Raw genomic sequence first — 13,452 nt, forward strand, 5'->3', positions numbered from 1 at the left:
AATGTGTCTGTAAGCTGCTCCAAAGTATACAAAAGAGCCAGTGAAGTTAGATAGATAACATCTTTCTACATAAAACCCCCTCACTCGGTCTTCTTGAGGCCAAAACACCCATCCGAAAGGGAGAAAGATGCTTGTCGAATACATTTTGAATGCAGTCCAAACATTTGGATGCTTGGCATCATGTCGACAGCCATCTGGAAGGCTGATAAAATTTTTCTTCTAGATAGTTTGGTGGTATGTAGCCAGAACTTCAGAGTCTTCTTGGAATACTAGCAACTGTGGCTGGTTCAGAGTTAACTAACAATTATTGAGCCCTTACCAAATATCACACATACAATAACTATTCAATCCACATGAACATCCTATAAAGTATGTGCTTTTGTTCCTATTCAACAAATAAGGAAACAGGCCTCAAAAGACTGAAGTCACAAAATAGATGGCAGACTCAAATTTGAACTTGGGTGTTTTGGCTCCTACTCCAGTCTCTCTCTACAAACACAGAGGAAAAGCACAGAGTCCCGTGCCCAACATACAAGTTTTAATTCTCATTAAGTAACTCTTCACCATCACTACTCAAAATGTGATCCTTGGACCAGCAATGTCAGCAACATCTATGAACTTGTTAGAAATGCAGAATCAGGGCTCTACTGCAGACCTACAGAATCAGAATCTGCATCTCAACAAGGTCCCCAGCTGATTTCTATGTACACTAAATCTTAGGAAATACTGCTCTTCAGCTCTATGAATATGGAAAGGCAATCACCTAGTTGGTCACTATGCTATGTCCCTTTGTAACACCAGGTTGGCTAGCTGCTCAGCCTCTTCCTGTTGCCCCCCTGCATACCTTCCTCCACTAGGGTACTCTTGCACCCTCCTGGACATAGCATTCTTCCTCACATTCTAGCCTGGAAAAGAGCAAGAGGTTTCACCTCTTCCCGCCAAGGTTCTACTGGCAGGCCTGTTTCTTCCACCTCTTCCAATAATGCTCTAGTCACTTGCAATAAGATGCAGTTTTAAGGTAATAGAAGAGGGCTGGGCGCCTGGGTGGCTCAGTTGGTTACACAACTGCCTTCGGCTCAGGTCATGATCCTGGAGTCCCAGGATCGAGTCCCACATCGGGCTCCCTGCTTAGCAAGGAGTCTCCTTCTCCCTCTGATCCTCCCCGGTCTTGTGCTCACTCTCTCTCTCATTCTCTCTCTCAAATAAATAAAATCTTAAAAAAAAAAAAAAAAGGAACACCTGGGTGGCTCAGTCGGTTAAGCGTCTGCCTTCAGCTCAGGTCATGATCCCAGGGTCCTGGGGTCGAGTCCCGCATCGGGCTCCCCGCTCCACGGGGAGCCTGCTTCTCCCTCTGCCTCTCTCTCTCTATCTCTCATGAATAAATAAATAAAATCTTTAAAAAAATTTAAAAAAATTTTTTTAAAAAGGTAATAGAAGAGGGCTGGTCTGCAAGTACGTCATGGGTTTCTTTTCTTTTCAACTTTATTTATTTTTATTTCTTATTTTTTTAGTAATCTCTACACCTAACGTGGGGCTCCAGCTCACAACCACAAGATCAAGAGTCATATGCTCTTCCAACTGAGCCAGCCAGGCATTCTCTTTTTTTTAACTTTATAAAACTTTATAAAATGTATCCTATTAAGATGGGCTTGGATATTGTACTGTCTGGACCTGTGATACCAGCACTTTTTTTCTTTTTTTTAAGATTTTATTTATTTATTTGAGAGAGAGAATGAGATAGAGAGCATGAGAGGGAGGAGGGTCAGAGGGAGAAGCAGACTCCCTGCTGAGCAGGGAGCCCAACGTGGGACTCGATCCCGGGACTCCAGGATCATGACCTGAGCCGAAGGCAGTCGCTTAACCAACTGAGCCACCCAGGCGCCCACCAGCACTTTTAAGACCAGTAAATTTGTTAAATTCCTGGAGCTACACTGTTGCTGCCTTCTCCATGGTATACCATGTATTTGTTTCCTGTTGCCACTCTAACAAATTACCAAAACTTTAGTGGCTTAAAATAAGACAAATGTATTCTCTTACAGTTCTAGAAGTCAAAAGTCCTAAATGAATCTTAAGGGGCTAAAATAAAAACCCCTTTGGCAATTCCTTCTGTAGGCTCCAGGGGAGAACCCATTTCCCTGCTTCTTCCAGCTTCCAGAGGCCATCTGTATTCCTATGCTGGCCCCTTCCTCTATTTTCAAAGTGCATTACTCCAACTTCTGCTTCTGTCATTCCATCTCTTTCTTTGCCCTTCTTGCCTCTCTCTTACAAGGATCCTTCTAATTACATTGGGTCCATCCACTCTGGTATGCCCAAATCTGGCGGTCAAGAGAGGGATCTGACTGGACACTTGGGAGTACTGAAGATACAGAAAGCAAGTGAAGCCATACTGGATGACAGAACATTGCATAGGGCAATGACCCTTAATCCTCTTGGAGAATCTAATGGACCCTACAGATCTTTGCTTCAGAAAAATTAAGATTAATATACTACTTCACATGTAATTTCTGCAATTTCAGGGGTTTAAGGGCTCTATAAGCATTCATGAATGTCAGGTTAGGAACCCTTGGTGTATAGTCATCTAGGATAACTATTCAGTTGGATCCTTTCTTCACACCTCTCACCAAAACACATTCTGATGGATCAAAGATTTGATCATCACAAAAGAAAACATGAGAGAGGGGCGCCTGGGTGGCTCAGTCGTTAAGCGTCTGCCTTCGGCTCAGGTGGGATCAAGCCCCACATCGGGCTCCCTGCTCCACAGGAAGCCTGCTTCTCCCTCTCCCACTCCCCCTGCTTGTGTTCCGTCTCTCTCTGTCAAATAAATAAATAAAAATCTTAAAAAAAAAAAAAAAAAGAAAAGAAAAGAAAACATGAGAGAGTTTTTAAAATAATATCAAGGTGGGGCGCCTGAGTGGCTCAGTCGGTTAAGGGTCTGCCTTCAGCTCAGGTCATGATCTCAGGACCCTGGGATTGAGCCCCACATTGGGCTCACTGCTCAGCGGAGAGCCTGCTTCTCCCTCTCCCTCTGCCTGCCACTCTATCTGTGCTCTCTCTCTCTCTGTGAAATAAATAAAATCTTTAAATAAATAAATAAAAATGAAAATAATATCAAGGTGATAAAGGTCTTTCTAAACATAAGACAAAAATCTCCAACCCATGAAAGAAAAGACTGATAAATTCAACCACATAGGAAGACATGTGTGTATTGTGTGGAAATTAAACCATAAGCAAAATCACAAGGCAAATGACAAAAAATAAGGAATATTTGCAACTCACATCAAAGACAAAGGGCTAATTTTCTCAGTATTAAACACATTCTTAAGTTGATAAAACCAATAATTCAATAGATATGAAAAGTTCACAGAAATTGATAAAAAATCATTCTAATATCTGAAAAGATGCTCAGTTTTATAATAAAGAAATGCATTTTCAAATATTAAATTGTAAAATATCAAGAAGACAGAGTACAGTGTTGGTGAAGGTACAGAAAGAATATCATACAGATAACTGCTACTGGGAATGCAATACCTACAACCTCTAGCTCAGGGCTTATCAAACTGAAATGTGCACCCAGATCACTTGAGGATCTTATGAAAATGCAGATTATGGTTCGGTGGCTTAAGGGTTAGGCCTGAGATTTTGTATTTCTAACCAGCTCCCAGGTGAGGCCAACACTGCTGTCCACAGATCACACTCTGTGTTATAAGACCTAGTGATGTGGTAAAACTTTAAAAAATTTTCAGTGCACTTATCTCTTAAACTAACAATACAATCTCGAGGAATTCATCCTACTTATTTTCCTGCATATGTAGAAAAGGTGCGTGCACACAGATATTCCTTGTGAAACTGGGTATAATAACAAAAAACAGTAAACAACATAAACGTCTGTCATCCTAAGTGTGCTAGCACAGAACTTTCTTTCCCACCCCTTCTTTGTTCCAACTTTGCATCCACCGGGCTTAAAGAAACTAAACACTGCACTTACCAGACTCTCATGCAGCTAGGATTTGTAACATGATTTAGAGTTCATCAATGAGCTGTTTGTGTATGTAAGTGAAAATCAAAATGAGACATCTTCCTGATGATGCTTTGGAGTCTGAAAAGGGAAGTCTGACAAGACATGAGAACTTGCAGAGGCTGGACCCCGCTACACCCTGGGGTCTCCTCGCTAGCTCTGCGAGTGAGAGGCTCGGCTGTGGTGGCAGCCATGACAGCAGTAGGAGCAGATGCCTGACTGGGTAATCACGGCAAGTATGGTGTGACCTTTAAACCATCAGCCCAGTGCTTACCCTTGAATTTAATTCCTGACTTGCTTCCCATGAGTTTTCAAGCACCTAATTTTCTGTAGTAAATCCCTTTCTACTTGAAATTATCTAGAGTGTTGGACTGGTTTTCTTCTGCATGTAACTCCGACTACAACAGTATCTGGTACCAAGACGGAGACCTGGGATTAGACATTTCACCAGGTTGGTGTTTGAGGCAGTGACAACTCCATTACCATACTGGCTTATATCACCCCACTGTATAAATCACCCTACCCAGCTGAAATACTATTCAAAGGCCAAAGGAACATGGAATGCTAAATGAAGGAAAACATTTGTAAATACCAAGTACAACATCATGATCAGTTGTCAAATTGAGGAATAACTACATATATGTTTTTCCTTGCCATTTTATGTATATACCTTTAGATATTAGCCCAATTCTTTTCTACTTTCTCCTTTCTACTCTAATTTCATACCAAGACATGTAAATAGTGGTTGTTTTTATAACTTAGTCCTTGGGTTATAGAACAGAAAAGTTCCAACACACCTAATATTGAGACTATTAAAATTACCCAGGAATGGATTCTGCAACTGATGGAATTGGTTCTCTGTTTTATGGAGGAAGGGCAAATATATTTTCACTTGCATAAGGTAAAATTACATTATTTAAGTCATGACCATGTTGCTGCAATTTAGGGACAGGTGGAAGGCTGGGTATTTATGCTGAAGAGCCAAAAGGGTGGACAGTGTTGACCAATCCACCCTTGGTATCCATTTTCACTTCCCTTTCTATTTTACTTAGGTTCTGCTATGAGTTGCTCTTAGACAAGAAAGTGAAACCAAGCTGGAAAGTAGCCAAGTAAAAGTGAGACAAGGGCCATCTCTCTGATACTGTGCAGGATACAAACAAAGAGGCGTGAGTGTATGTGGCTGCTGGCCTCCATCTTCCAAGGTATACTCTCCAGCTTCATGGGTATGAGACAGCAGTGATAACTTGTGGCTATGGCAACAGCAGCTTCTGGACCTCTGTACCACGGCTATGATTGTGTAACTTTGAAATCAGCATTCCAGTGGCAACAGAATGACTTTCACTCCTTCGTCCCTTTCAATTACTTCATTATCACCTAAAGCCCTTTACTGAACTTCACTTATGCCATAAATAGGGTGAATTTCTCCTTTCTGCATTAAATTCTGACTGATACAAGAGGGCTGGTTAAATTAATTATGGTATATCCATATGTTGGCATACTCTACATCCACCAAAGGAAAAAAAAAAAAGATGCAGCTCTGTATGTTCATATATGGAACAAGCTACATGATTTAAAGCTACACTGCTGTCCACAGATGTATCATTAAACAACTGTCTTAGTCTATTTGGGATGCTATAACAAAATACCATAAACTGGATAGCTTAAAAACAATATAAATTTGTTTCTCACAGTTCTGGGGGCTGGAAGTCCAAGATCAGGACACAGCAATACAATATTAACAGGGGATTTTAACACCCCACTTACATCAATGGATAGATCATTCAAACAGAAACGTCAATAAGAAAACATCAGCCTTAAACAACACATCAGGCTAGATGGACTTAACAGATATATACAGAACATTCCACCCAAAAGCAGCAGAATACACATTCTTGTCAAATGCACATGGAACATTCCCCAGGATGGATCACATGTTAGACCACAAAACAAGTCTCAATAAATTCAATCAGACTGAAAACATATCAAGCACCTTTTCCAACCACAACAGTGTGAAACTAGAAATCAATTATAAGAAAAAAACTGGGAAAACTATAAATACATGAAAATTAAACATGTTACTGAAAAAACACTGGGTAATAGAAGAAATCAAAGGAGAAATAAAAAAATACCAAGAGACAAATAAAAAAAAAATACAACATACCAAAATCTGTGCAATGCGGCAAAAGCAGATCTAAGAGGGAAGTTCACAGCCATACGGGCCTACCTCAAGAAACAAGAGAAATCTCTAACAATTTAACTTTGCACCTAAAGGAGCTATTTTTTAAAAAATGAAGCCTGGGGTGCCTGGGTGGCTCAGTCGGTTAAGCATCTGACTTTGGCTCAGGTCATGACCTCAGGGTCCTGGGATCGAGCCCCACATTGGGTTCTACGCTCAGTGGGGAGTCTGTTTCTCCCTCTCCCTCTGCCCCTCCCCCTGCTCATGAGTGTTCTTTCTCTCTCAAATAATTTTTTTTTTAAAAAATGAAGCCCAAAGTTAATACAAGGAAGGAAATAATGACGATCAGAGTGGAAATAAATAATATAGAGACTAAAAAGACAATAAAAAACATCAACGAAACTAAGAGCTTGTTCTTTGAAAAGATAAAAATTGACAAACCTTTAGCTAGATACAAGAAAAAAAAGAGGGCTCAAATATACAGAATCAGAAATGAAAAGTTACAACTGATACCACAGAAGTACAAAGGATCATAGGAAACTACTATGAGCAATTATACACCAACAAATTAGACAATCTAGAAAAAATGAATACATTCTAGAAATTTACAATCTTCCAAGACTGAATGATGAAGAAATAAATCGAAGATATGAATAGGCCAATTACTAGTAAGGAAATTGAATCAGTAATCAAAAATCCCCCAACACAGAAAAGCCCAGGACCAGATGGTTTCACTGGAGAATTCTACCAAACATTTAAACAAGAATTATGGCTAATCCTTCTCAAACTCTTCCAAAAAACTGAAGAGAAGGGAAAGCTTCCAAAGTCATTTTATGAGGCCAGCATTACTCCAATACCAAAACCGGACAAGGATGCCACAAAAAAAGAAAATTACAAGCCAATATCCCTGATGAACACTGACGTAAAAATCCTCAACAAAATATTAGCAAACCTAATTCAACAATACATTAAAAGGCTCATACACCATGATCAAGTGGGATTTAGTCCAGGGATGCAAGGATGGTTCAACATCCACAAATCAATCAACACGACATACCACAATAAAAGATAAAAATCATATGGTGATCTCAATAGATGCAGAAAAAGTATTTGACAAAATTCAACATCCATTTATGATAAAAACTCTCAACAAAGTGAGTACAGAGGGAACAAACCTCAACATAATGAAGGCCACGTATGACAAACCCACAGCTAATATACTCAATGGTGAAATGCTGAAAGCTTTTCCTCTAAGATCAGGAACAAGACAAGGATGCTTACTATCCCTACTTTTATTCAACATAGTATTAGACGTCCTAGCCACAGCAATTAGGCAAAAAATAGAAATAAAAAGCATACAACTTGCAAAAGAAGAAGGAAAACTGTCACTATTTGCAGATGACATGATAATATATACGGAAAACCCTAAAGACTCCACCAAAAAACTGTTAGAATAAATGAATTAAGTCACAGGATACAAAGTTAATAGACAAAAACCTGTTGCATTTCTATACACTAGTAACAAACTATCAGAAAGAGAAATTAAGAAAACAATCCCATTTATATTACGTCGAAAAGAATAAAATACCTAGAAATAAATTTAACCACAGAGGTGAAAGACCTATACACTGAAAACTATAAGACACTGATGAAAGAAACTGAAGAAAATGCAAATAAATGGAAAGATATTCTGTGCTCATGGTTTGGAAGAATATTGTTAAATTTGTTAATATTGTTAAAATGTCCATACTAGCCAAAGCAATCTACAGATTCTATCTGCAATCCTATCAAAATTCCAATGATATTTTTCACAGAGCTAGAACAAATAATTTTAAAATTTGTATGGAACCACAAAAGATCCCAAATAGCCAAAACAATCTTGAAAAAGAACAAACCTGGAGGTATCGTGCTCCATAATTTCAAAGATACTACAAAGCTACAGTAATCAAAACAGCATGATATTGGCATAAAAACCAGACACACAGATCTATGGAACAGAACAGAGAGCCCAGTAATAAATCCACATATATCTGGTCAATTAATTTACTACAAAGATGGCAAGAATATATAATGGGGAGGGCACCTGACTGGCTCAGTCAGTACAGCATGCAACTCTTGATCTCGGGGTTGTGAGTTCAAGCCTCACATTGGGTGTGGAGCCTACTTCCAAAAAAAAGTAGCAGTCTCTTCAATAAGTGGTGGGAGGAGGGGTGCCTGGGTGGCTCAGTCGGCTCAGCGGCTGCCTTCGGCTCAGATCACGATCCTGGGATCCTAAGACTGAGCCCCACGTCAGGCTCCCTGCTCAGCGAGGAGTCTGCTTCTCCCTCTGCTCCTTCCCTGGCTTGTACTCACTCTCTCTCTAATAAATAAATAAAATCTTTAAAAAAATTGGTGGTGGAAAAACTGAACCACTATATTACATCATCCATAAAAATTTAACTCAAAATGGATTAAAGAGTTGATTGAATGTAAGAACCAAAACCATAAAACTCCTAGAAAAAAAAAAATAGGTGGTAAGCTCCTTGACATCAGCCTTATTAATATTTTTTTTTTGGCTGTGACTCCAAAGGCAAGGAAAACAGAAGCAAAAATAAATAAATGGGACTATATATCAAACTACAAAACTGTGCAGCAAAGGAAACCATCAACAAATCAAAAAAGGCAACCTACCGAATGGGAGAAGATATTTGTAAATCATATAACAGATAAGGGGTTAATATCCAAAATATATTTTAAAAACTCATAAAACTCAATAACAACAAAAATCTGATTTAAAAAAATGGGCAAAGGATCCAAATAGGTATTTTTACAAGGAAGACCTACAGATGACCAACAGGCACATAAAATAATGCTCAACCTCATGAATCATCAGGGAAATGCAACTCAAAACCACAATGAGAGGGGCACCTGGCTGGCTCAGTCAGAAGAGCATGCTACTCTTGATCTCAGGGTTGTGAGTTCAAGCCCCACATCAGGTGTAGAGAATACTAAAAAAAATAAACTTAAAAAAAAGAAATGAGAGTGCCTGGGTGGCTCAGTCTATTAAGCATCTGCCTTCAGCTCAGGTCATGATCCCAGAGTCCAGGGATCGAGTCCCACATCAGGCTCCCCGCTCAGCGAGAGTCTGCTTCTCCTTCTGCCCCTCTCCCTGCTTGTGCGCCCTCTCCCTCCCTCCCTCCCCCCTCACAAAAATAAAAAATCTTAAAAAAAAAATGAGAGGAAAATTTTAAAACAAAACAATGAGATAATCACCGTACACCTGTCAGAATGGCTAGACTCGAAAAGACAAGAAATAAAAAGCGTTCGAGAGGATGTACAGAAAAAGAAACCCTAATGTGTACTATTGGTTGGAATGCAAGTTGGTGCAGCCACCACTGAAAACGGTATGGAGTGTCCTCAAAAAATAAAAAACGGGACCACCATATGATCCAGGAATTCCACTACTGCGTATCTATCTGAAGAAAGCAAAAACATTAATTTGGAAAGATACATGCACCCCTACGTTCCTGCAGCATTATTTACAATAGCCATGATATGGAAACCACCTGTGTCCATTGAATGGCTACAGAAGAAGATGTGGCATATATATACAATGTAATATTAATCAGCCATAAAAAGAATGAGATCTTGCCATTTGCAACAACATGTATGGACCTTGAGGGTATTATACTAAGTGAAATAAGCCAGACAGAGAAAGACAAATAGTGCATGATTTAACTTATATATGGAACCTAAAAAACAAAACAAAATTCGGGCGCCTGGGTGGCTCAGTTGGTTAAGCGACTGCTTTCAGCTCAGGTCATGATCCTGGAGTCCCTGGATCGAGTCCCGCATCGGGCTCCCTGCTCGGCAGGGAGCCTGCTTCTCCCTCTGACCCTCCCCCCTCTCATGTGCTCTCTCTCTCTCATTCTCTCGGTCTCAAATAAATAAATAAAATCTTAAAAAAAAAAACAAAATTCAACCTCATAAATACAGGGAACAGACTGGTGGTTGCCAGAGGGGGTGGAGGGGGGGATGGGTTAAGGGGATTAAAAAGTACAAACTTATAGTCATATAATAAATGTCATAGGGATGTAATGTATGGCATGGGGAATATAATGAATAATATTGTATTAACTTAATGGCAGATGGTAACTAGGTTCATAGTAGTGACCACTTCATAATGTATACAATGTTGCATTGGTACATTGTACACCTAAACTATCAATTATATCTCAATAAATTTTTTAAAAGCATAACACACAATACTGTATATAGTACTATACAGTGTCATGTTTGTGTGCCTGTATATGCATAGAATGACTCTGTAAAGACACACAAGAAATCCATAATGGAGGCTCCCCTAAAAAGAGAAATCAGGTGGCTAGGAGTAGAAAGCCAAGTAGTCTTCACTCAACATCCTTTGTACCTTTGGGATTTTGTACCAACTGAAAATATCACACACACACACACACACACACAGTTCATGGAAGAAAGAAATTTAAAAGGTGTACGGTAAAAAGAAAAGGCGGCATAGAAGAAAACCCTAAAGGAACATCAACAGTTAAAGGAAGAGAAGCAGAGACAGGAAGCTGAGGAGTGCCAGAAAGCTTGGAGAAGAAGAGGCAAGAATAGTGACACAGAAGCAAAGGGAGTCGGGTATTTAAGGAAAGCAAGAGCAAAATTGAAAAACTGAATTTTGTCACTTGGTACAGCAACAAGGTCATCAGAGGTCTTGGTGAAAGAAAATTTAATGGAATGCACACTCCATCCTCTGAAGAACACAAAGAGGTCATTGGGTTGAAAGAAGAGACACAAGTGTGCTTTTTTCCAAAGTTGTATTGCTTGTTGAAATGCTGAGTCAATTCAGATGGACTCTAAAGATTGAAATCATTTGGGAGACCCCTACATACTGCTAATGCATACATACTAATAAACTGCTGTTATTAAAAGTCTGTATATTTCTTGCTAAGTGAAATAAAGTCACTTAGGCAGAGCAGTTATTCAGTTGAGCTTTAGAACATATCTGCTAATATAACTTCCTAGGACATAGCTTGGTTATCCAGTAAGATCTGGCCTCCTATCTCCAAATTACAATCTTAGTCCTTTACTACTGTCTTTATAAAGTCTTTAAGAGGTTGATGATTGCTAGTAATTCGGAGGGTAACATGGATGGCTACTTTTAGTTTGTATACGGAAAATGAGATTCAAAGGATTAAAGTGTTCTCAAGACTAAAAAAAGGTCATTAGGAGGAAACGGTGATGTCATGGGTTTTGAGATTTATTTTATTTTGATTTCTTTCACTAAATTCATGTTAAAACACACGATCTTCATTTGTCTCCCAGAATAGATATTAGATAGCTCAGAGTAATTTATTAGCCACGTTTATTTGTCCCTTGTAACTTAAAATCTAATATAAACAATGTTTATGGGGGCACCTGGGTGGCTTAGTCAGTTAAACGTCCAACTCTTGCTCTCAGCTCAGGTCATGATCTCAGGGTTGTGAGATTGAGCCCCACATCATGCTCCACACTCAGCATGGAACCTGCTTAAGATTCTCTCTCCCTCTCCCACACCCTCCCCTGCTGGCATGCTCTAAATAAATAAATAAATAAATAAATAAATAAATAAATAAATAAATAAATAAATAAATAAAATGTTGATAAAGGGGTATCTGGCTGGCTCTATCAGTGCAGCATGTGACTCCTGATCTCAGAGTTGTGGGTTCAAGTCCCATGTTGGGTACAGAGATTACTTTAAAATAAAATCTTTTTTAAAAATTAAAAAAAAAAACAATGTTGCTATGCATATTCAGTGGTCAGACAGCATAAAGATTAAATTATATTAGTTGAAAATATATATATGTAATATAGATTTTATTCCATATATTTCATTCCTCAGTTATGAAAGAACTTAAAAGTCACAATACTATAAATTCTGTTGTTTTCATGACCCTTTTTGAAGGTCTATTGGTCTCAAGTCTGTAAGAGAGCAATCTGCAAAATAACCAGTTCTCATTATAAAATCGCCTAGAAAATGTTATTAAGCTAATAAAAGTGAATTAATATTTAGGTCTAGTTGAAATGACAGAGTTTAAACAGTGAGTAAAGAATGCATGACTTGTCCCAAGTGCTATTTTACAACATCAGTTTATGATAATCCTAAAAACTTTTTTAAACACTGTCGGATGAAAATTTTAAAAGATTTCCAAAAAAGGGAAGTTTGATAACACAAACCTATTTGGTCTGAGACACAGTCTTTATAGGGAATCAAGGAGCTTTCTGTTTATAAAATGAATCATTATTATTTGTATTTTTTCCTCTGGGATATAAACAAGGAAAAAATGGTAGAAAAGATTCAATACAGTAAACTATAAAGTTACCACAATTAATCATCCATCTCGGTGAGAAAACCCAAAGATGTTTATAAGATAGGTGATTTAGATCAGCCACAATCCAATGTGAGGATTTAGGAAATGCAGTGAGCTGATGTGACATCCTTGACCACATTTTTCCATTGTCAACTGTGGTCAAAAAGGCCGCGCTGGGCATTAAGCAACTCCCGGAGCTCCCTCTGATGTGTGTGTAGACTCCAGGCAAAGCGGGCTTTGTTCACATCTAAATCTCTGCATGTGCTTTTCCCATGTAGCTCCACAACCAACGTTTCCTTTCCTGCTCTTCCTTGTCTTTCAGCACAATATCTCCCCCAGAAAACCCTTCCCTGACCTTCACACACGAAATTGCTTGCTTCTCGATGCAACTTTAGTGCTCTGTACATGCTTTATCATTACTTTTTTTCTTTGCTGTGTTTGCAAATTTGTCCATGAGGCAAATCCTGGTTTCCTGAGGCTGGGAACGAGCATTGGTGCTGTCAGCTCCTCAGACCGTCTCCCCTCTAGTATGTAGGGCAGACTAAATACGTTTTGGATGAATTAATGATCAACACGACCACACTGCACAATCCTCTCTTCACTACTCTGGCCTCTCAGCCACCGTGTTTGCAGGAGCTGGGACACACCTCTCAAATTGCAAAATTCACGTTACAGATTCATTGCAACATAAACTTTTCTCCTTGGTGTAAAAGTACCGCTGGATAAAAAGGGTACAGGTCTCTTGAGGACCCTCAATTTCTGAATTGTGCCCACTGTAAACTTTTATGTATTCATTTCAGTATGAGATCAGGAAGGTTTACATGTCTTGTCTTACACATTTTCCGTGAGTTTGCCTGTCTATACGTTCCTACTGAAAAGGAAAGTCCTGAAAATAGTGTTCGTGTCTACCT

The sequence above is a fragment of the Mirounga angustirostris genome, unplaced genomic scaffold (assembly GCF_029215605.1).
Source record: "Mirounga angustirostris isolate CCGP_5_RB_7025 unplaced genomic scaffold, mMirAng1.0.hap1 SCAF_11, whole genome shotgun sequence".
NCBI classification, from domain to species: domain Eukaryota; kingdom Metazoa; phylum Chordata; class Mammalia; order Carnivora; family Phocidae; genus Mirounga; species Mirounga angustirostris.